This window comes from Sciurus carolinensis, chromosome 2 (genome assembly GCF_902686445.1).
Source record: "Sciurus carolinensis chromosome 2, mSciCar1.2, whole genome shotgun sequence".
NCBI classification, from domain to species: domain Eukaryota; kingdom Metazoa; phylum Chordata; class Mammalia; order Rodentia; family Sciuridae; genus Sciurus; species Sciurus carolinensis.
In genome coordinates this window covers 138,358,913-138,382,408 of record NC_062214.1, presented here as the reverse complement: position 1 = coordinate 138,382,408, position 23,496 = coordinate 138,358,913, and the positions used below count along the sequence as shown (strand labels likewise).

Here is a 23,496-nt window from a genome sequence, read left to right as displayed (position 1 = left end):
GTCTTAGTATTAGTATATTCTGTTTGTTGATACTTTTGCAAAACAATTCTTTGTGTGTGCATGCATGTGCATGCACAATCCCCGGCACACAAATCTCTTCCCTGCACAAATGTTTGAATAAATGATTTTGTTGATGGATCTGTGACAAAGGAAGGCCCTATTTCTTTCATTTGCTTCAAGTAATATTGCTAGTGTAACAGTCAGGGTCTGTGCATCGATTTGTAGAACTTTGGATTTGAGACCCAGTGTGGCAATGATTTAGAAAAAGTAGTATAAATAGTATAATTGACCAGTTCTTCCCAAATTGTTCCAGTTATATATTATTTTTAAATGTTTTATATTTTTAAATATTATATTACTTAAATTTTATTTGTGAACAGAATTACTGACTGCTTAAAAAATAGAGTATTTGTCTCGGTGATAGTTATTCCTTTTTTTTTTTTGTTGTTGTTTGTTTTTTTTTGCAATGGCAGGAGAGAAGTCAAACTGTTGCTCCTTTTGTGTAATTTTAAAGGAGAGGGGACCATGTGCGTGATTTGATCACCACAACCTTATCTGTGAGACAGAGAAGGCTATCTCTATAAGTTGTGGTAAGTGGGGTTGACTCCAGATTGGCTCTTAAGAATAAGGGATTCAAGGGACAGAAGGTACGCACAGTGTGCTTTTTGCAACCAGAGCTGAGAAAATGGAGGTAGAGCATTGTATTTGTACTCCAGGAGAACAGTTGTACAGGGGCGCATGGAATGGCCATTCTTCATAGCCTGGTTGGAGTAGCCCTCCACACTCCATGACAAAGGTGGAGGGACTCAGGCTTGGGTTCTTAGGTTCCCAGGTTTTTCCGGAAAATGGGATAGAGACGAAGTCCTGTTGGTCCATTTGTTCAAGTAAGGATTATATAACAAATAACTTGAGTATCACCTGTAATGAGAATTTAAGTTGGAGGTTAGGATGTAGGACCAAGAGCTGCTGACCCTAAGTTAATTAATTGATTAGTCTAACACCAGAAGGTTAGCAAGTGTTTCCCATGCTGCCTTTGATGTTGATGGCAAATTCCTCACGGGAAAAGGACAGTATCTGTCTTTTCACCATTTACATTTCTTAAAACATGGTAGAAACTAGAATTTGTCTGCAAGGGCTGCTATAACAAAATACCACTGACTGGATGGCTTCAACAACGAAAGTTTATCTTCTCCTAATGCTGGAGGCTGGAAGGTCCAAAATCCAGATGTTGAGAGAGTTGATTTCTGGTGGGGTCTATTTTCCTCAATTGTAGATGGCCTTCTTCTTATGTCTTTATATACCTTTGGAAAAGGAGAGAGATGTCAGGTGTTTCTTCCTTTGATATCAATTTTATCAGATTATGGCCCTAATTTGTGACCTCATTTAACCTTGATTATCTTCTTAAAGACCCTGTCTACAAATACAGTCACATTGGAGATTGAGGTTTCAACATACAAATTTATGAGAAGTGGTGGTGAGAAGGACAATTCAGTCCTTAGCAAACTAATAAAAGTTTATTGGATAAATGACTAAATATGATAATCAATGTTACTCAGCAATAATTAAAGGTGAAAGCTGATATGTAGTATCTTGCAACAAATCATACAGTTTAGGGTTTCCCCAAATATGTCCTAGTGGATAAAGTATCTCAAGATGCTCTGTGAGAATTGAATTTACATGGTTTAAGTAGATTTAGAGAACTCTGCAAACTTGAAGGGTCAGATTATATGTTAGCATATTAAGGTTTCTGAGATGCACTTTAGGAAACAAAGCTGTTTAACTGTGTTTTACCCAGAGTTTCCTTTCACATACTGGACACAGATGAGGTCCAGAACTGTCCCTCACTTCTTAAAAATCCTGTTGCTTTCTATTTGCCTACTTTGGAAAATGCTTCAAACCATGTTGAATGATAATATGCTCAGAGTTCAGGGCAAGGGGAACAACTCTAGCTTATTCTGATTTCCATTTAATGTCTCAACTCAACTCTAGATCATCTAAAATAAGAATCTAGAAATGAACATTAATATAAATTTAAATTGAGGGTTATAATAATACATATTAAAAGTGCAAGTTGTTGCTGGGCATGGTGGCACACACCTGTAATCCCAGTGACTCAGGAGGCTGAGGAAAGAGGATCAGGAGTTCAAAGCCAGCCTTAGCAAAAGTGAGGTAAAAGCAACTCAGTGAGACCCTGTCTCTATATAAAATACAAAATAGGGCTGGGGCTGTGGCTCAGTGGTCAAGTAGCCCTGTGTTCAGTCCCTGGTACAAAAGAAAAAAGAAAAAAAAAAGTGAAAGTTGTTGTACTACAGAAAAAAATGTAAAAATGTATCCCATAAATATGGAAATGACTGTAGAAAGGAGAAGCCCTTTGACTGTACATAGGAAGGAATAAAGAATCGGAGAGGAGAAAGAAAAAGGAACATACAATTCCTGAGAAAGCTCATGTGAAAAATGACTGAATGTTTCTTGTGCTTTAAGCACAAATTTAAAGTTTTTTTTATTTTAATTGGTTTGTTCCTGGCTTATTTCATTAACTTAAAGACTCCCAGTTCCATGTGTTTTGTTGCACATGAGCAGATTTCACCCTTTTTATGGCTGAATAATACCCCTTGGTGTGTGTGTGTGTGTGTGTGTGTGTGTGTGTGTGTGTGTGTATATATATATATATATATAACATTTTCTTTATTCATTCATTGATGGACACTTAGGAATTGGCTTAAAAACTTGTTCATTTTCTAAATAACTTAGGACATAGATTAAAAGCCTTCATTGCGACATAACAATTTTCACAGTGAAGACAAAAATGTCTTGTGGTAAGTGTCCATCACCAAGACCAAGAGGAGCATGAAGGTGATTGCATAGATGGCTGTAAATCAAGACAAAAGGTTTTTGTATTACATCTCAAATGATGTAAAAAGAGTTTTGAAACTGCCCAAAAGGATGGTGCTTTTGAGTGTGGTGGTGGAAGCAGGTCATTATCTCTCCTTCCTGATACTCTCAAGAAAGGAAAACTAGACTGATAAATTCTTACCTCTAGGAGAATACACTGCTAAATTCTGGGCTTATCCAGAGCATCCCTCCATAAAGGCCACAATTTTATGTTTGTCAATTGTGAGGCATTGGGCAACATAATTTGTATGTTCTCAGTTTTCACATACTGTGACTTTACCCTCATAAACCTTACAAGTGATATCCAATAGAAATATAATGTAAATATAATGCAAAACATGTAGTAAATTTAAATTTTCAAGTAGCCACATTAAAAAAAGTAGAAACAGGTGAAATTGATGCTAACAATACGTTTTATTTAACATAATTTATTCAAAATATTAACATAACATGTAATCATTTACAACATAAATGAGGTCTTTTACATTCTGTTTTTAATAATAAGTCTTTGAAATTGACATTTCACACCTACAATACATCTCGGTTCAGACTAGCTATGTTTCAGACCATATTTCAGGTGCTCAATTGTCACTTGTGGCTAGGGACTGACATGTTTGGCAGGATAAATTTAGTCCTGGAGAATTGGAAAGCCAAACTTTTCATCACTGTATGATTCCCTGGAATAACTTTGCTCTGTTTTTCAATGTTGGTTATTTTATAATGTTCTACTAAATTTCTATTTACTTCTTTTCTCTTCAAGCAATTTTTCGTTAAATGACCCTTTATTAGTTTTTCCCTACCTCTTCTCTGCTTATCACTACAGAATAGTTTTCTTTGAATGCAAACTTGCCAGTTATGCCAAACTATCAACCATAGATTTTTAACTTATCCATGCTGAGAATGACAAGCATAACTTTATCCACTTGTGTCCTAAATTAGCATGTGAACTCACTCTGACATATATTTCTAAGGAACATATGTAAATCTATAGGCCAACTAACTAAATATTATCTTCTACACTGTATTGTTCCAGCTAATTAGGATGGTAAATTTTAAAAATTAAAGGTTTTGACTTCTTTACATATTCTGAACCTCTCTGTATGTCATACATGATACTGCTTCTAGTTGTTTGTAGTTAATCATGTGTGTGATATAGATTGTTCAGTTAGAAACTAGGACTTGTAAATTGATATGTCCTAATTTCCATCAGAGCAAAAAGACCATTTTGTGTGTGTGTCTGCACACACATGATGGTTTTATAAAATACACACACTTTGGGATAATGATAGTGTATCCTTAGAGGAAAAAGAATTATCTAATTGCTAGCCCAACATTCGTTGAGAAACTTTCATATTTATTTCACCCACATATAACTTAGAATAGAGTAATGCCTAAAATGTGTCTGGGGTGCTGTGCTTCTTAATCTTAACAACACTAACTTCTAAGAGGAAAAATGATGCTCAAGTTACTAAATAAAATCTGAGATGCCTTTGCCATATATGTTCAGATACATATCGTTTGATATAAAGTACCTCGTACAATGTGTTTTGAATGCCACAGGAGAGAGAAAATGTATGCAACTAACCAAAACTCTCTGGTTTTAGTGGCCCAGAAGTTAAGTCATACCTAAAATATGATGAGAAGTGTGTGTCTGTATATGAGAGAGACCATTTTGTAACAGTCTGTGTCGTGCATTTCAGAGCAGACCTGGTAAATCGTAAGCTGAGGACCACCACTGTGTTTTTAGAGCAAAAATCCAGGTTTTATTTGCTGGATAATAAATGATGCCAGTGCTAGAAAGGAGTCAGACATTTCAGATCATTCAAAGACAAACTATCTTTGAGTCCAGTCCTCTTAATTCACCTGTCCACATCCCACATTATTACTCAGGTGCTAAGCAGAAGTGATTTTTGTCTTTGAGGATGAAAGACCCTTTAGTTTAAATTATGAACCTTCTCTGGTTTTCTTTTAAAAAGTAAAATAAATGCTGTAGTGGTTACTAGTTCTAAAAAGTTGTTAAAATACACAAGTTCTGCCCCATTTCCAATGAAATGCTGTGACTTAAGAATGCTTGTTTATTGTCACTTGGTGTGCAGCTCAACTATGCAGGTAGATGTAATTGAGTTCTCTTTCTCATTCCTTTGTGCATTTCACTATCACTTAGGGGCTGTTTCAAAAGGGTGAAGTTGGAACTGCCAAAGACTAAGTATAAAATGACTTTCAGAAACTTTTGCTGTCATACTGGGGTGGGGTGAGGAAGGCTGGAGGAAATGGAATAAAGTAAGTTCTAAGCATTAAAGACAAAGACTTATTACTATAGAAATAATTTTCAAAATAGGACTGCTACAAGACAGACCGAAAAAATGCAACATTGTGCAAAATGAACACATAAAATATTAAAACATGGTCTGAGCACAGGTTGGTTTGCATTAATAACTCACTTCCGTTATCTGTCAAATTAGATTTCATGGTCAGGCCTTGACATGCTGACAGCCTTGAGGTATTATTAAGATTACAGGGGTGGCCATCTTTCATTGGACTGCTAGGCTGAACAGTTGTTGAGCAAAACCTACTGTTACTTGGATTTTAATTAATTGACCAACTGAGAATTGTGATGACACATTTGAAATAATGATTTATGGTAGAAAAGTTTCACCTACCCAGTTTTTAGCAGAGTGTTTTCTTAATTCTAATTATACTAGGCAGACCAATGTATATATAAAATGGAAGTTTAAGGGGGCACATGTTAATGGCATTGAAAGATTTTAAAACACATACAGTAAGCTTTTGTTGGAATTACTATTGCTGTCATTTACCTATGTTATTTACCATATATTTAATGATATTAATAGTTGATCAAATATGATTTTATTTATGGTACACTTAATTAAACTTAATTCATCACATTTAAAATAACCATGCAACTTTATTTCTCCTACATGATGCCTGTTGGCTAGTAAGTACAGAAATTATTTAGAAGCAAGAGGACTTATCCTTGCATATACTTGTGGTTTGTGAAGTACCTGACATTATAAAACTTTTAACATTGTATTTTATTAATGAACTTTTTACTATATTAGTATAATGTGAAAACAAAGAAGTAAATTTCCATTTGAAAACTTGTTCATACATTGTTCAATGTTTATAAATGATTGATAGCATCATTCTGTTTGATCTTTGGGTTATGCACTGATTTTTCTGATGCTTTTTTCTTATACTTACAGAAGTATTGGCATCAGTTATGTAATAGGTGCACCACAGAACTGACTTGTCTGTGTTCATATATTCTAATTTCTATTCTTGATTTTGAATGGTGAAATGCCAATTTTTTCTTTATTTAACAATATTTGTTTTTATTGTGGTAAAACACACTTAACAAAATTTACCATCTTAACCATTTTTAAGTGTTGTTTATCAGCATTAAGTACATTCTCATTGTTGTACAACCATCACAACTACCATCCATCTCCAGAATGCTTTTCCTCTTGCAAAGCTAAAATTCTGTACCCTTTAAGCTTTAACTCCCCATTCTGTCTCTGAATTTAACTATTCTGGGTAGGGATTAAATATAAGTGGACTCATACAGCAGTGTCCTTTTATGACTGGCATAATGTTCTCAAAGTTGTATGTGCTGAAATAGTTTGAAAATTAAAATTGATTCCCATGACAAAAATAAAGTTATGGGATGAACCAACTGAAGGCAGTGGACTTAATTTGGGGTGCTTCATTTTTGGTCGTCTGTTACTTCTGAAGTAATGCTCATTATACTGGATAAAAGGACAAGAGATGGGATGGGCAGGGAGAAGAGAATAATGTGGAATTTATCTCTGCTAATGAAGCCACATGTAAATTCTGTGTGCTTAGAAATGCTTTACAAATGTGCACTATTTTTTAATGTATTAAATAGGGCAATTAATCAGTTGTTCACACTTTGGAGCCTAGCCCTTCCCAGATAGGATTGTGGGGCAGAAGTCTCTCACCTCAAGCTATCTGCCTGAAGCAGAGGGGAAGTCTATCACTATCCACAAAGATTCCTCATGCCAGTTTGCTCCACTCCCCAATGTGATTTACATAAGTCCTAGCTATCTCCCAGGGCCCAACTACCCTGTTCAGGAATTCTTCCTTGACACTCCCTCCAACTTCTACCCCAACCTGAAGACAGTTTCCTTCTTCCGGCTCTCATAAGGATCTCTCTAAGCTCACTGTGACAGTCATTGGTTCCTGCTATTTGCCACATGTGTTTCCTCCCTTACTCATAGAAGACTCTGGCTCTGGTTTGTCCTTGCCCCACAGTGCCTGGGCCAGGGCCCACATGTGGACAGGCTTCAGGACATGACCCTGACATCTGGCTCACCAGGGCTAGATTCCTGCTGCCTTTACCTCTGCCCACTCTTCACTCTGCAAAGACTCCTCATGCCAGCTTGCTCCACTCCCCAACATGGTTTACCTAAGTCCTAGCCATCTCTCAGGACCCATCCACCCTCTTCAGGAATCCTTCCTTGATACTTCCTTCTTCCAACTCCCACACCAAGCCAAAGACAGCAAGGTCACCTGAAAAAGTACAGAAGTCAACTCAAGCCCATGGTTCTGTGGTGCAACTAGGTAGGATTAGGCCAGAATTTTTGTGTGTGTGAATTTGGAATTTTGGGGGGGGGGGGGGGGGTTGGGTATCCTCTGAAGGAAAATTGTTGTTGCAAGTCAATTAGAATGAATCTGTAATCTGATTCCTTTTTCCTCTTTTTTATTCCTTATCTTATATATCTGGTGGTGATAATTTCATATGTAATATAAATTCTTTTATTATGTATTTTTCAATCGTTTCACCAAAGTTGTTATAGGGAAACATGTGACTAGGAGGTTTCTGAGACAACTTTTTGAACACAGGATACATGTTGTATGGCACCATCAGGTAGTAAACACTCAATGTCCTGTATCACTTTTCAAGAGACTACTCTGACTAGAATTTCAGTACCATCAGGTCTGGTACTATGTAAACTGTACAAAGCCAAGGGAGCCTATATCACTGGGTAGGTTAACTGGTATTCCTTCAACCAAATTTACAAGGAGAAGCTTATCTTGTACTTATATATGACAGCAGGGCAGGACCTCAGAGGGGCAGAAATGACATTGATACTTAGGATAATTTGTATGTGTGATATGAAATAAACTTTGAGATGTCTAAAACATGATATTAACAAACCCAATGAGGTTAGCTAGAATATAGTTTTTAAAGTTTAGCATCCATGAAGTACATAAGATAAGCTTTAGGTGAATGGGCGTGAGTTATTAGGTTAGTGTAAGATAAAAATAGGCTACTCCATAATAAAGAAGATAAGAAGGTTATTAATAAGAAGGAATGTATACATAAAACTCTCATCATGTATTAACTAAAAATTAAGTCGGCTATCTAAACCAATGTAACTGCTTGATAAAGTAAGCAAACCCAGAGTAGATAATGGGACACTTGCAGGTTAATAACTTGTCAGTATTCAATTATGGGAAACTTGATTCCTAACTTACCACAAGGATAAATTTAAGTTTGACCTTAATATGACTTGACCCCTCTGTGTCTCCATCAAATAATAGTTATTAACCATTCTGGGAATACCAAGAAATACAGGGATAGTCTTTGAAATACTTATGTGGACAGTGAATTAAAATCCATCTCCCAATGTAGAAAAATATAATAAAGTTCTTACTTTAGGAAATCACAGATTCTCGTAATTACAGGAGACCATAGGGTTTGACCTGGTGGACTTAACTGATGTATAACTTTCCCTGGAAAGTAGCAATTCTGCCTTTGTTTGCTCACAGGAAGACTCACTACCTTCCAAGACATGCTCTCCATCAGAACCACACCCTTCTCAGTACCAAAAGATAAGACTGGGAGGATGGGGATGGGGCTCAAATCTAAATTTTCCCTCCAACTAAATAATGTCATGAAGGAAAAGTAACTATACATCTGCATGTAATATTTAGCTATTTGAAATTTCTAAATTTAGTGCTAAGGAATATAAGAAGTATTAGGTGACTTATGTCCCAAATCCAGACAAAAATTCACAAACAGCCTGTCACTTGATTGAATAAAAATTCTTTGCTTGATGGAGAATAGATGAGTGTGACCAGGTTTGGCAGAACATATCAAGGGAAAAGAATGTTTGTTGCATAATCCTTATATTTAATGGGTTATATTTTTTCACCACAACTGGTCTTGTTCCTTTCCACTACTTCCACCCCCTCCAAATTTTCTTTCTGTCCTTGTATAAAATTAAAAGCATAACATGTTGTTGCATAGTTAAGATTAATTACTCCAGATACTTTTAATTTACCTTCCTTTCATATTTGTGTGATAGCATAGATTAGATAAAATGTGTTCTTTCCCCAACCTGACTCTGAGAGCCAAGGAGGACAACTGTCTTACTGGCTTCTTCCACTAGGTGTCAGCATAGCTTTGCTTCCTGCTGTGTTCTTTTCTGAAGGCATTTCAGTCCTTTATCTTCTAGCCTCATTAGTAACTTGTACTTTGCATATATGGTGTGCTCTTGTTTGTTATTTTGCCCTGGGAATTTTGACTATATTTAGCTAAAGAGGATTCTTGTTAGATTGACTTTCTAATCTCTGACAATTTCAGGTTCAAAAACAATTTTGAGTACCATATACTGAATTTAAGTCATTAGCAAAAAAATTTTTTTTTCAGTTCAAACTCTTATAAGTTTGATATTAATTGTAAAAGAATGGATAATAGTTAAAACAATTAAAATTTGAACATCTATGTAATAGAAATAGCTTTAAAATGGTAGTGATACATTTTCCAAAGTAATAAAAAAAAACAGCTCTTTACCAATTTCGTTATTATAAGGTTAATTTTTAAAATTGATGCAGTTACTTCTCCTTCAGTCTTGTATATGTAATTTGACATATCATTTGTTTTGCTTCACCTAATTACATGTTTTAAATTTTTTTGGAAATATTTTCTTACATTTCAAAATGAAGAAAATACTACCATATTTTCACCCAGTCTTGTTATGATAGTCTATGTAAGTAAGAAACAACCTCTAAAATTATGTGAAGTACTTATTATACCCTTTCTTTCAAAGATGTCTGTATTTTGACTCATCTCTTGAAAAACAAACTTTTCAATTATTAGCAGTTAATATTTTGACTTGTTGAAAAGTTGCATGTAAAATTATTCTGTGAACAAAACGAAAATTTTGTATAATCTAAACTGTACAGGAAAATAATAAAATATTCCATGCTATAATTAAATATATACAAGAGATCTTCTACCTAGAAAGTACTATCAAAATGCAAGTTAATGTAGTAAAAGCATTTATTTAAATGGTGGGACCATCATAATTCAATATTTACATTAAAAATCACATGAATATAATTGAAGTTTATTTACATAATTATCTTGATAATGTAAGCCAAAGTTATAGTCAGTGCTGTTGCTGCAGTCATTTCTATATTTATAATGTCAAATATATAGTAAAAATAGTCACTGTATAATTCTGTGCAGCATATTTAAAAATGGCAAAAGTCATAAAATGTCAACTGCTTAAACTGTTATTAGGCTAATGGAGCCTTGATTTCTAAAAACCTAAAGTGATTTCTTTCTTCTGTTTTATGGTATGCTATGGGCTAGATCACTGTTCTTACCGATCACACATTATAGGAAAGACCTCTATGTGTTCTCAGAGTTTGATTTGATGCAATTTAGTCAGTATTTTGGGTAAAGCTTGGGTTATTCAAATATCAGGAATTTTCTGGACCTATGTAGATAAAATACATATTGCATAATTGTGTTACTTCTATTCCAATTCTTTCTTTTATTCTGTAGAAATTTTCTTGTGTTTTAGAATAAAAAAAAGAAAAAAGAAAGCAATGAGGTGCTGTTTAATCTGAAACAGAGATTTTTAAGTTCAGGCTCAGAAGCAAGATCAAATGACCTATCCAGTCATTCAATATCTGTAATTCTTTCATAGTACTTTTCTTGAGTTTCTCAGATCAGCCCAAATCCTGGTTGGAATACTGTATTCTGTACTTTGTCCTTTTTCAGTATCAGACCATCATAGTATGGCTAGGGTTCTATTGAACTTCAAAGATGGTCATCTGTAAGTTTGAAATTCTTTGTTGTTGTAAAGTTCAATAAAAAGATTTCAGTGTTGAATTCAACCCAGACCACAGAATGATTAAATTCGTTGTTTTTGATATGTTGCATGGTAAGATATTGTGTAATCAAATTGCTTGAAACTTTGCAATTTATTTTCCTTAAAAAAATGGCCAGGCTATTAACTATATATGGCAATTAAAGGAAAGTACACGGAACATCCTGGCAACACATCACTTTTTTCTGTGTTTGATTTAGGCATCTGTAAAAGGACACCACTCATGCCTTTAGAGTTAAAATGCTGTCATTTCCACCATAAACTCCTATTTTTAGGAGTTTTGGTTTATAACTTAACCATTTTAAAAAAAAAATTCCCAACCTACACTCAGAACAGTGAGCTTCTTTTTAATCTCAGAGAAAATTTTACTAAGAACTTGTTCATTTCTTTTAATTTAGAAGAAAATAATGAAAAAAAAATGACAGTGGTTTCAAACACATTTTTGTTCTTTTTCAACTCTGAACTAGTTTGTGTGGAAAACTAATGTTTTAATGTATTACTTCAAAAGGATTGCTGATAATAGTTTTAGAAGTTGACTGAATTGGCAGTATTTTAGAATCTACATTTATATATTTTAAAATTTCTCATTAGATTCCAGTTCTACAAACAACATGAGAAATAAGGTTTGTACTTAACTACATTGAGTTTTCAAGTCTACTTTGTAACTGTGTGGATAGCTAATGGTAATGAAGATCACTTTAGAAAGTGGGAGGTGGAGGAGAACCCTGAATATAAAACAGGTATGCAAAACGATTCGAACTAAATCTTATCTTTTACGGTTCACATTTTCAGTAAAATTGTGCATGCTTTCTATTCATTCATTTCAGATTTTACTCATTAAGTGTTATTAATGATGCTGATTTTTAAAAATTTTGTGCATCTTCAGAATCCATTTTATTTCCTTTTTATGAGCTTACAAAGCATAAGTAGAACTATATGTGTGCAATTTAATTACATATGTATATAGCTATCAAACAATTTCCCTCTCAAAGAAGCCATTGATCTTTCTGGTATAAAAGGCATTAAAAAATAAAAGCATTCTTCATGAAGAACAACAAGAGGCAGATTGTTGCGAAGATATGAGAGAGGAGAAGGGCTTGGTTCTGGGAAATTTGACAAAGCTGCAGGTAGCCTGGAGATGGTATGTTAGAAAGATTTAAGTGGACAACAGGAAGATTATGGGTAAAAGAAAGGACATAAATCATGTTTACTTGACAGAGCCATTTAACAAAAATACCATCTTACCAAGTAGTGCATGTGAATATATTCAATCATATTGCTGTCAAACCCGTCACAAAAGGAAATATGCATGATAGGGAACTCATATTTATATCTTACCCCTCTGGTTCCAAACTTATTTAATTAGGGGGGAAAAACTGCCATTCCCCCACTTTTTTAAAATAAAAGAACAAAACATGACTTTTTTGTTTATCCATGAATGAGTTTGACCACAAATTTAGGCTTCCAAAAATTGTTACAAATTAGCTGGGAATGCAGAATTTTGAACAAAACTTCACTTTGAAGCAAAGCTGTCATATGAAATTCCAAATCTACACCAGGGACATGTTTGAGGGGGCTTTATCAATTATAAACAGATTTGTATTTAACTAACACATTATTTTAATGTATTGGATATACAATTCAGTTCACAAAACTTCAGTTGAAATAACACATTTTAGAAATGCAAACTGAGAGTAAATAAGAGTAAGCACAAGGAAGTTAAAATTCAATATATTACAGATGATCTCTCTCAATGATACAATATGAAAATAGATTTCTGAAGAGTTTTTAAAATAAAGTTTATGTTTTCCTCATCAAATATACAAATATGCAACTTAAATTAACTGTTTTTCATCAGATTTCTGTTTGGAATTTTATGTGACAAACTAAAATTCTATATGCTTGATCCTGTTTGGTGATTAAATGAATAAAATAACTTGATGTGACCTTGATCAATTGCAATGATCTGATTGATTGGTTATTATTTGTTATGATGTATTAGAAAATAAAAATCAATTAAGCAGAAGAAAGGCAATTTGATTCTGCATATAGACTAAGCTCAATGGGATGCAGACTTACAAAGGGGTAACAGAGGCTCCCAAACCTGCTCTTCTGCTTAAACCTGCCTAGAGCTCAAACGTCTCAAGCAATGTTTTGCCTTGACACCCAGGCAAGGTGGACTTTTCCTTGTGGGGAACTGTGTCATCCTGTAGCAGATAAACTGCCAGGAATTGATGAATTCCTGTGAGATCTTGGTTAAAACCTGGGAATAATTTGTTGTTTTCCTAGGGGCTTGATATGTTCCCATATGTGTGTCCCCTTACATCAAAATCAGGGTGCTGCTGTGGAAGGCACTGTAAGAAATGTGAAGTGAGAAAGGATTCAACACTAGGTGTCTGTATATGGCTTAACCACATGCTGCCAGAGGGTGTGTTGGAGAAAATAATCAAGAGTAAAAATGCAGACCTTTCAAGCTACATTGCAGCATTTTCCTGAGTACCCAAAGGATAACATGCTAAATATTATATCGAGTCCCCATTAAAAAAAGAATAATATAGTGTTCCTCTTTCCAGAACATGTCTGAAATAATAGTTTGACTTGTAGTTAACCTACACTTGTTCATTACATACCTTGGTTGCTTTATTTCTCAGTTATAGAGACCCAAACAAAAGCAACAACAAAAATGTCAACAACAAAACCTTTCCTCTCTGCCATGAGGTTTTGAGCAGTTTCCATTTTATCTTGCCTTATAGCCTTTATATTTGCTCTGTCCTCTGCCTGGATTGCTCTTCTAGCTCCATGAATGGGCAAGGCTTTTTCCCTTTGCATATAAACTGTTCTATTTACAACACTGTGTCCCCACTCTGCCCTGTCACTTTATACTATCTTCTTTTGTTTTATTTCCTACAGAATTCAAAGTTATATTGACAGGATTCACTTTATTGTTTCCTACTTCTCCACAACTTATCTCTTCATCTTGAGCAAGGCCCAGCACATAGTAGGTTTTGAAAGAGAGAGTCAGATAATGAGTGCTGCCCTTTGAAATGTGGTGCTTATCACACACTTGTTGACAGTAGGCAACAGTGGAAACCAATGTCACTCACTACAATGCTGCTCCAACAAGTCTGTTCCTGTCATTGATTTCTGAATATGGTTAAGCCTAAGCAGTTTTGCTTTTACCTTCCTTTTATCTGTGTACACATTTATAATTCAGTCAGTGCCCTTTGGAAGGAAAAGATCTGTCAGGGAACATCCATCCACTGGTAAGAACAGCACTTCTGGGACTCCTCATTAGCTGTGTTCTTTCTAGGAGCCCAAGTCAGTGTGGAATGTGGGACATCAAACCTTCAGCATCACGCTGACCTAGTTAGACACAGCAGTTGCTACACTGTAACTGCAGCCTTTTGTTTAGTGACAGGGCTTTCAATTAACCAAGCAAAGAAATTTAGCAGTTCCCTAAAATGACGCAAATGTTTAGCAAACTCTCCAGCCTTATTTTTCCTTTGTTTTCTGAGCTGAAATGTAATATCAATCTGTCCTAGTACCACAGAAAGAAGTTCTGGCTGTTTTGTACCTCCAGGTACACTATTAAAATGAGCCTCTGGTAATATGAATATATTACTCTGGTAATATGGAGCAGGGTGAAGGGAAAACATTATTCTTTGATCACTCTCATTATTGTGATTCTCAGTGAAGTTCAGATTTAGGAATTGTATGATTTTCTTCTGGATAATATAAATGGAGAAAGTAGAAAGAATAAAATTCATTAAAAACCCAATCTATTGAAACAACCTAATACATGTGCCTTATTTCTGTTTGGGGTATTCCTGCAATTAAACAACAATGAAAATGATCTTTATATGTCACAAATCCTTTGATTAAACTATGGATGAAATCCTTTGAAAGGGGTTCCCAGAGAACCTTTTGGTGATTTTCATTTATTTGAAGCAGTTCTGGTGTGTGATTTAGTTCTTGCTTTACATTGTCAACATTTCTATCACTTATCAGTTGCCAAACATAGAAAAGTTGTTAGTAGCTTTGAAAGCTAATGCGGAGTGGTAGTAATCATTTAAGGGACTTATCTGTCTGTCTTGGGCAACACAGAAACTGAGAAAAGACAAACAGTATGAACGGTGACCAGGATACGGGAAATGGAGAGGGTAGGTGAGGGGGGCTTGTGAAAAGCATTCCCGTCTGTTTGGTTCCCTCACAAGTCCTAATGAGATAATAGCTCATCCAGTCAAGCCCTTCCTTACTTTCAGGAAGTGCCACACAGGTAAATGAAGAAATTATTTGAAGAGGGATCATGATGGGTGTGGACTGTTTGTAATTCAGCTTGGAAGAAATGCAGATGTGAGTTTCTTTGGCTTGACTAGGATTGATTTCCCCTGATGGAGCTCTCTCAACTTCTGTGATTGTTGGCCTGAGGTTTGCAAAACTGATAGTACTGATAGATAAAAACTCAGTACTAGTAGCCAATGGAAATGTGGAATAATTTAGCCTGGAATAAATATTCCATCATTTAGAAACCATTTATTTCTTCCTTGACATTTGAACCATGTAGAATTTTATTCTTTATACTTAGAAATCCACAAGGTGGCCCTTTTAAATAGAGGATCCATATGTACTTGTAGTTTGAAACAACAACAAAAGCTTTTAAACATATAGGCACTTGGTAACTAAAAATGGAGAAGATGAGTGAGAGACATCAGTGATATACACATTTGGGGGAGGCAGAATCTCAAAATTAGATATAAACAGCATTCATCATGATTGTGCTTGAAATGTACATATCCTGCCTCCACATTCTTTTTGCCAGATTTGAAAAGAAGTGTTTTTTTTTTTTTTCCCCCCTGTTTCGGATAGTCTGATTTATTCAAGGAGATGGCAGTGAGGAAAACTTGGAATTAAACCATTTAATTGGTCAGATGACAATAATAAAATAATGTGGATCTATGCCAATAAAAATAATTATGATGGATTTAGACTTTAGGTGGTTTCCATGTGAACCTTCTTGCTTCTAAAAAATAATTCAGTTCCTAGTACTAAACTAGAGAAAGAATTCCAGTGTGCAATGTCAACTTTCACATAGTATAGGTAAGAGAATCCTTTCAAAACAGATATGTAGTTGAGCTCTTAGCCAGTCCTTTGCTGGCCACAATTTGCTCTGTGCCAAAATAATTTGAAATGGAACAAGGTGAGTGATAAAGAAATTCACCTATGACCCGAAATTATCCAGTTAGGAGATTCTTGTGGAACATTAAGGTGCTTAGACAGAGCAACAATCTGGATGTTGTGTGAGTAGTCAGAAAATCTATACCAATCTAGAACTTGAGATCTTGACTAGTTGTTTGGAGGCAACAGTGGGAAAATATGAAATTTAGCCTGGGTGGAGAGACCACTAGAGTTATCTTCTTCATTTAAAATATGCGAATAGGGTTACTCAAAGTTTCAACTGCCTGGTGACAGCCTCAGGAGAAAGAGAAGCAACTGCAAGGTATTAACTATTAGATTGTTTTTCTTCTTACTTTTTCAACTACCCTTTCTTCTTTTCTTCCCCCTTCCTTCCTTTCTCCCTTCCTCTCTCTCTTTCTCTTCCTCTCTCTCTTTCTCTTTCTTTCTCTTTCTTTCTTTCTTTCTTTCTTTCTTTCTTTCTTTCTTTCTTTCTTTCTTTCTTTCTTTCTTTCTTTCTTCTCTTTTCTCTTTTCTTTTCTTTTCTTTTCTTTTCTTTTCTTTCTTTCTCCCCTTTCCTCCTTCCCTTGCCCTCTCTCTCCAGTCCTCTATGTGTGTGTGCATAGGTGTGTGTGGGAGGGGAGTGTGTAAATCAGAGTGTAAGAGTGAGAATTTTAACAACTATATTTTATAAACAAAAAGCGGAGTTATGCCACCTTCTTTTCACCCCACAGGTACTGGAGAATTAGAAGTTAAGTGGAAATGGCATAAGGAATTAGGTTATTAATTTCAGTCAGTGGTTGGTGGCTGATGATTTATAGTTTTAATAAAAGTAAAGAATTAATTCTCAAGGGATGACATGCTTTTAATTTTTTTAATATTTCAAGACAAAATAGATATAGATTAGGTGTAAAGAAGAGTTTGATTCTAAATAATTTAAAACCTTGGAATGAATTGCTAAGAAAATTTTGTAGCTTACTAGATTTTGTGGGTTTGCTTGTGCTTCACTACTTTAATTATAGAGATTTGCTTTTCTAAGGAGATTCACTGATCTTTCAAAAATAAATTTGTGAGATCCCCTGGATGAGAATCCATAGTAAAAGGCATCTGCTTTGCTTGAGAGTCAGATGCTGTCAAAGCCTAATGGATTTTTAATAATATAATTTCTTGGAACTTAAAAATCTCATCTTTCTAACTCATCTTTTCCCTGAGTCCACTCTAGCTGAAAGAGAGTTAGTAGTAAGAAACCCTTCCTGAAGATTTGCATTCAACTTTGACCCATGCTTAGTCAGAGAAGCTTATGGTGATGAGTTCTTGGGAACCTAAAATCTCCATCCCTAGTGCTCATTCCCTCTTTGGGGAACTAAAAGAAGAATTATAAGGTGAAAGGGAAACTTCACTCTGCTCTCTTTTATCTTCTTATCTACAGCCTAGAAGCAGAAAGAGAAATACTTGCTTCCCTCCTCAGGAAGCTTTCCATCCAGGGACTTGACCAGAAGATGAACAGTTTTCTAATTTCTCTTTCTCAGCTTATAGATAATTCTATTGAGGCTGGTGAGGGCATTATTAGTTTAGTTCCTCTCTTTGGTGTTAAGTGTCTGCTTTAACTTTGAGTATCTTAGCAACAAAAGTTTCATGAGAAATTTTCTTTTTCAAGGGCCTGGATCTTTTATAACAGAACATTTTGAACACAATTTAGTGAAGTTTTTGATTACAGACAAATGATTTTCAACCCAATTGATCTCTCAAAGTTAAAAAATAATCCTGTAGAAACTGGCATAAATCACACACCATGGTGGTAGAAACAACCCCTAATCTGGCACTGAGGGGCAGGTAGCATAAGTTTCAGGGGAGATGTGAGCCCCATTAACCAGGAGTTTCTCTCTGAAAACTGCAACCAAGTGAAGATTCATTAAAACCCAAACCGGTCAATCTGAATGGGGCTTCTGCTGACTTTCCCCCTTGTACTTAATCCAACTTTATAGTCACAAACCAGACATTTTATAAGCTCTGTCCTTTGTGAGCAGCCATCATGCAGTGATGCAACTAATTTCAGTTTTAATTTAGTTTTTAACTATATCTGATTAGGGGTGTGTCCTATATTAGTTATTCAACTTACACTGCTTTCATATTAGGATTTAAACTTTGATTAGAATAACTTCAGTAGGCTTTTGACTTTAATGTGATTTTATGTGATGCTACCAAACAACAATACCTAATATTTATTTAGTGCTTTTTAAAAAAGGCTCCAAGTAATTAATGTGGATTTACTTATTTAATCCTCATAATATCCTATGAGGCATATTAGAAGTAGGCCTTATTATCTCCACTTTATAGTTAAAGGAATAGAGTCACAAAATAGGGAGTTTGCAAATGGTCTGTGAGTTCCAAATACACTCATGATGATTTTTCAGTTTTCCTGCTTTCCCTTCTCGGGGGACCTTGTTGCCTTACTATATACTATAAATACATTATACAGTGTATAGTTTTACTATTCTCAGGTCCATCAAGTTTAATGGGGTAGCCTGGCATGGTTCCTAGAGTAGGATCATGTACATGATAAATATTACTTTATAAGATGATGTATTTTGGCTTGAATATGGTTTACAGATTAAAAATGCAACAAAAGGGAGCATGTCTCATTTAATTTTGTTTCACCACACCTAAGGTAGTGCCAGGTACATAGTAGGCTCTCAATACATATTTGTTAAGCAAATGAAAACACCTCATTAAAAAGTAACATGATAAGGAACAGAAGACCATTAAGACAAATAAAAGGAAGTACTACTTCACTCAGCAGGAAGTACTTAAATAGGACAACCTACCTCCATCATAAATCCCTTGGTTCTTGTTGAGGAACAGCCACTGACCTGGGAAGAATGTGGCTCCAACCAATTGCTCTGACTTATGGAACCATTGATCTTTGGAGCTAAAGGGGCCATTTGAAATCATTTAACCTTTCTTTTTTTCTTTTAATAGAGGAGGAAATTGAGATTGGATTTCATCTTGCTTTTAGGAAACAGAAATTACCATGCAGACAAATTTACTTTTGAATTGCTTTATTAAATTATCGGGGAGGCATATTTTTTCTTTTGTGTGCAGAAGAATTTTTAGGACTGAGGTGCAGAAAGTTTAAATGACCCTTTGGGATTACACAGTGAATCCATGGCATAATCTGAAAGATCCTATTTCATAGCAAAGGACACAGGGTCAGAATCATCTCTTTGAAAACATCATGTCCCTTGTATTACAGATGTTCCTAGTTCAAAATACATTATGAAATGCTCAGAAATTATTGAAAATTAATTTAACTGCATTTTAACTTGGCATCGCCACTTACGTAAGTACCTAGAACAAAATCTGAGAGATTTCCTAATTGACCCTCCCTTATATCAGTCAATTGCTAAATACTGTCAATTCTGTATCTTTTGATTTTCCTAGATTATCAAATTGGAATCTTAATCACATCTTCACACTTAACGTTTTCTAACATGTAACCCCAATGTTTCTTGTCTGCCTAAAATCTTTTAATGGATCCCCATTGGGTACACAATAAAGTATCTTGTCTTCTCAGAGCCTGCAAAGTCTTTCATCTTCTGGCCTCTGCACATCATGCTGCTGTTATGTTTTGCTCTTCTCTTTATAATCTCAACAACAGCAACACTGATCTGTTTATGCATCCTGAATTCAATCCATTGTTCTCTCACCTCTGTACCTTTGTCGGGCTACTGTTAGGACACATCTGATGTTCATGCCACCTGGCCAGCTATTCTTACCCCGGCCAAGGCTCAATTGGTGTGATAGCCTCTGAGAAGCTTCTTATTTGCCTCTAATTTGAATTGCATGACCCTCCTAAGAGAAACAATTTCCTACTCACTGTTGGGAGTGATAATTATTTATGACTTTTCATGCACAAATTCAAATATAATGGTGTTTAACAATTCATTTATTCTTTCAAGGAATATTTATAGAGGGTCTAGTATATGTCAGACATGATTCCAGTCTCCTTTCCTATAAATAGAGGGAGGAAGAAAAGTAATTCAAGTATACTGAAGTCACAAGTAGGAAAGCACATGAATTCATGCAGGCCCAGAAGAGAGATGTTAAAATTAGATGGACCAGTTCAGGGAGGCCTTCCTAGAAAGAGTAATTTTAAACTGAATTTTGAAGAATGAGTAGAAATTAGATGCAGAAGCAGAGGAATGGGTGTTGTGAGCAGAATGAAGAATGTTTGGGCAATCAGTACTGAAGTATACAACTCCTTCAGGTAGTTAGAAGTTTGGTGTGATCAGATGGACACTTGAGGGATGAGAGTTGAGAGGTGAGTAGATGCTAGGCCATGAGGCCCTCAAGGGCTATACTAACGAATTTGAACTTCGTTTTAATAGTTATTGAGAACCATTGAAGGATTTTTTATGTATATGGGTTGAGATGCTTGAATTCGCTATGAAAAGGTTATTATGACGGTATAAGGAATGGACATGGAGCTGAACTATTTATATGATGGAGTGGGGATTTGAAGTGGGGTTTAGATGGTTTAAAGGAAGGAATACTAGTTTCGTCATAAGATGTTTTCTAACTCTTGGAAATATTTACTTTATGTTTATTCTTTTTAACATTATATTCAAAACTGATACTTCTGCCTCATGTATTTCCTATCACTTTTCCATAATCACACACAAAAATCTTTTTGTTGTCTAATGTCCTCTAATTGGAAACAGACTTACCTTTTAAGAAGAAAAAAATAATTGCAATGTTTACTTTTCCCATTCTTCTTCAAGTCAAGGGTAGCCAATGAACTAAGGCAATGAAAAACACATTAAAAACATTATGAATCCTACTAGAGGATCTCTATAAAAAAAACTGTAAAAAAACTACTTAAAGTGAGAATCCATGTTTCTATCTTTTTGTTAGGAATAAGAGTCTCATGACCTGTGAGTGTAATACTCCAGTATTCATTCAACAAATACTTATTACAGAGCACTATGTCCCAGTATCATGTGAGGCAGAGTAGTTTTGCTCTTCCAAGAGCCTCAGTATGTGCTTTCTTGTTTAGAATTTTTTAAATTTATATCTTATGAAGGACTTTTATGGTGTTAGTTACTAAATTACTAGTACTTTGAGTTTTCTATAAAATGTGACATAAATGTAGATATTCCTTATTTGTCAGTAGAGTCATCTGCAATTGTTTTATGGTGACCTGAAATTAAAAAAAAAAGCTCCAAAATAATAAATGCAATATTTCCTTTTCAATGTGTGTTATTTCTAACAATTCTGCCATTATACAGAATGAGGGAATTCTTTCTTCAGCTCCCTTTAAGTGCTATTGATATTTATAGTGTTATTTTTTCCTGCAAATAAACTCTTTAAACAACTAGGCAAACTGTTCACATTTCTCTAGAATGATTTTTAGCCAGGAAAATGCAGTACATTTTAGGAAGAGGATTTTCTTTGCAGGGATTTTATTCTGATTGAATAACCAGATGGAGAGTCACGGATTTGAAAATGTTTAGCTGAGCAATTCAGCATTCTCTACTGGGTTCCACAGTAGGATGCCAAATAAAAATCACAATTTAAGCTGTTATGAATTAATGAGAGTCTACAATACACATACCTATTTATTCTAACCCAGACCTAAATGTGCATGCATTGTGGATAAATACATCGGAGGATAACCATAGATCTATAATGCACAACATTAACCTCCTGTTAGTTAGCCATAGTAAAGCTTGGAAAAAGGCTTTGATTATTTAAAACAAAAAACAAAGACACTCTACTTGTAAGCCTAATCCTGCCATAAAATTTGATTGAAATCTGGCAAAAGCCAAAATCAATAGTAATCAAATTAACCACATTTTATTAAAAGCAAAACTATCACATTTAATGTTTCTGGCATCATTCCTTAAGTAAATTAGTCCTCTTTGGAGTACCTGTTTATTTTTCACATGTGATAATCATAAGTTCTTGTGCTGTGACTATTACCAGGATAAGTAACTTATTTTGAGGTTTTTTTTAATACCCATTTTTTTATTTATCTTTTTAAATATACATGACAGTAGAGTGTATTTTGACAAATTATGCATACATGGAGTATAACTTCTAATTAGGTCCCATTCTTGTGGTTGTACATGATATGGAGTTACACTGGGTCCAGTATTCATATATGAACATAGGAAAGTTATGTTCCATAATGGTGTCAATTCAATGTTGTCCTAATGGGTCAGACAATATTTGGGATGGGGAACCCCTCCTGGAAAGATTAGATGCTTTAAGAAGACAGCATGAAAGGAAAACTATCACTAAGATGAAGAGAGAGCCTACAGAATGGGAAAAAATCTTCACCATATGCACCTCAGGTAGAGTACTAATCTCCAGGATATATAAAGAATTTAAAAATCTTAACTGTGAAAAAACAAATAACCCAATCAATAAATGGGCAAAGGAACTGAACAGACACTTCACAGAAAAAGAAATACAATCAATCAACAATTATATGAAAAAATGTTCATCATCTCTAGGAATTAGAGAAATGCAATTTAAAACTACTGTAAGATTTCATCTTACTCCAGTCAGAATGTCAATTATCAAGAATATAAGTAATATTTAAGTGTTGGTGAGGATGTGGGGGAAAAGGTACACTCATACATTGCTGGTGGGACTGCAAATTGGTGCAACCATTATGGAAAGCAGTATGGAGATTCCTCAGAAAACTTGTAATGGAACCACCATTTGACCCAGCTATCCCACTCCTCAGTTTATACCCAAAGGAAATAAAATCAGCATACTACAGAGACTCAGCCACATCAATGTTTATAGCAACTCAATTCACAATAGCCAAACTATGGAACCAACATAAGATGCCCTTCAACAGATGAATGGATAAAGAAACCGTGGTATATATACACAATGATATATTACTCAACCTTAAAGAAGAATGAAATTATGGCATTTCAGGTAAATGGATCAAACTAAAGAATATCATGCTAAGTGAAATAAGCCAATCCCCAAAAAACAAAGGCCTAATAATTTCTCCAGTAAGTGAATGCTGATCTATAGTGGGAGGTGGGGTGTGGTAGAGAAGAATGAAGGAATTTTGGACTGTGCAGAGGGGAATGAGGGGAGGGTTGGGATGGTGGGGAAAGGAAGGATGGTAGAATTAGACATTATTGCCCTATATACATGTATGATTACACCCCTAGTGTGACTCTGCACCATGTATAGCCAGAGGAATGAGAAGTTATGCTCCATTTGTGTACAATGTGTC

At 35.0% G+C, this 23,496-nt stretch overlaps 1 protein-coding gene across 7 annotated transcripts in view; it reads left to right on the top strand.

The window, feature by feature from the left end:
* Positions 1 to 23,496, top strand: part of Slc25a21 (solute carrier family 25 member 21) — a 474,768-nt gene that overhangs the window by 204,879 nt on the left and 246,393 nt on the right. The window contains exon 1 of one of the 7 annotated variants that reach the window (XM_047540311.1): positions 533 to 590. The exons of the other annotated variants lie outside the window; for them this stretch is intronic. The gene's annotated coding sequence lies outside the window, so the exon portion shown is untranslated. Of the gene's footprint in view, positions 1 to 532; positions 591 to 23,496 lie in introns of those variants that run through there. 7 annotated transcript variants of the gene reach the window in all.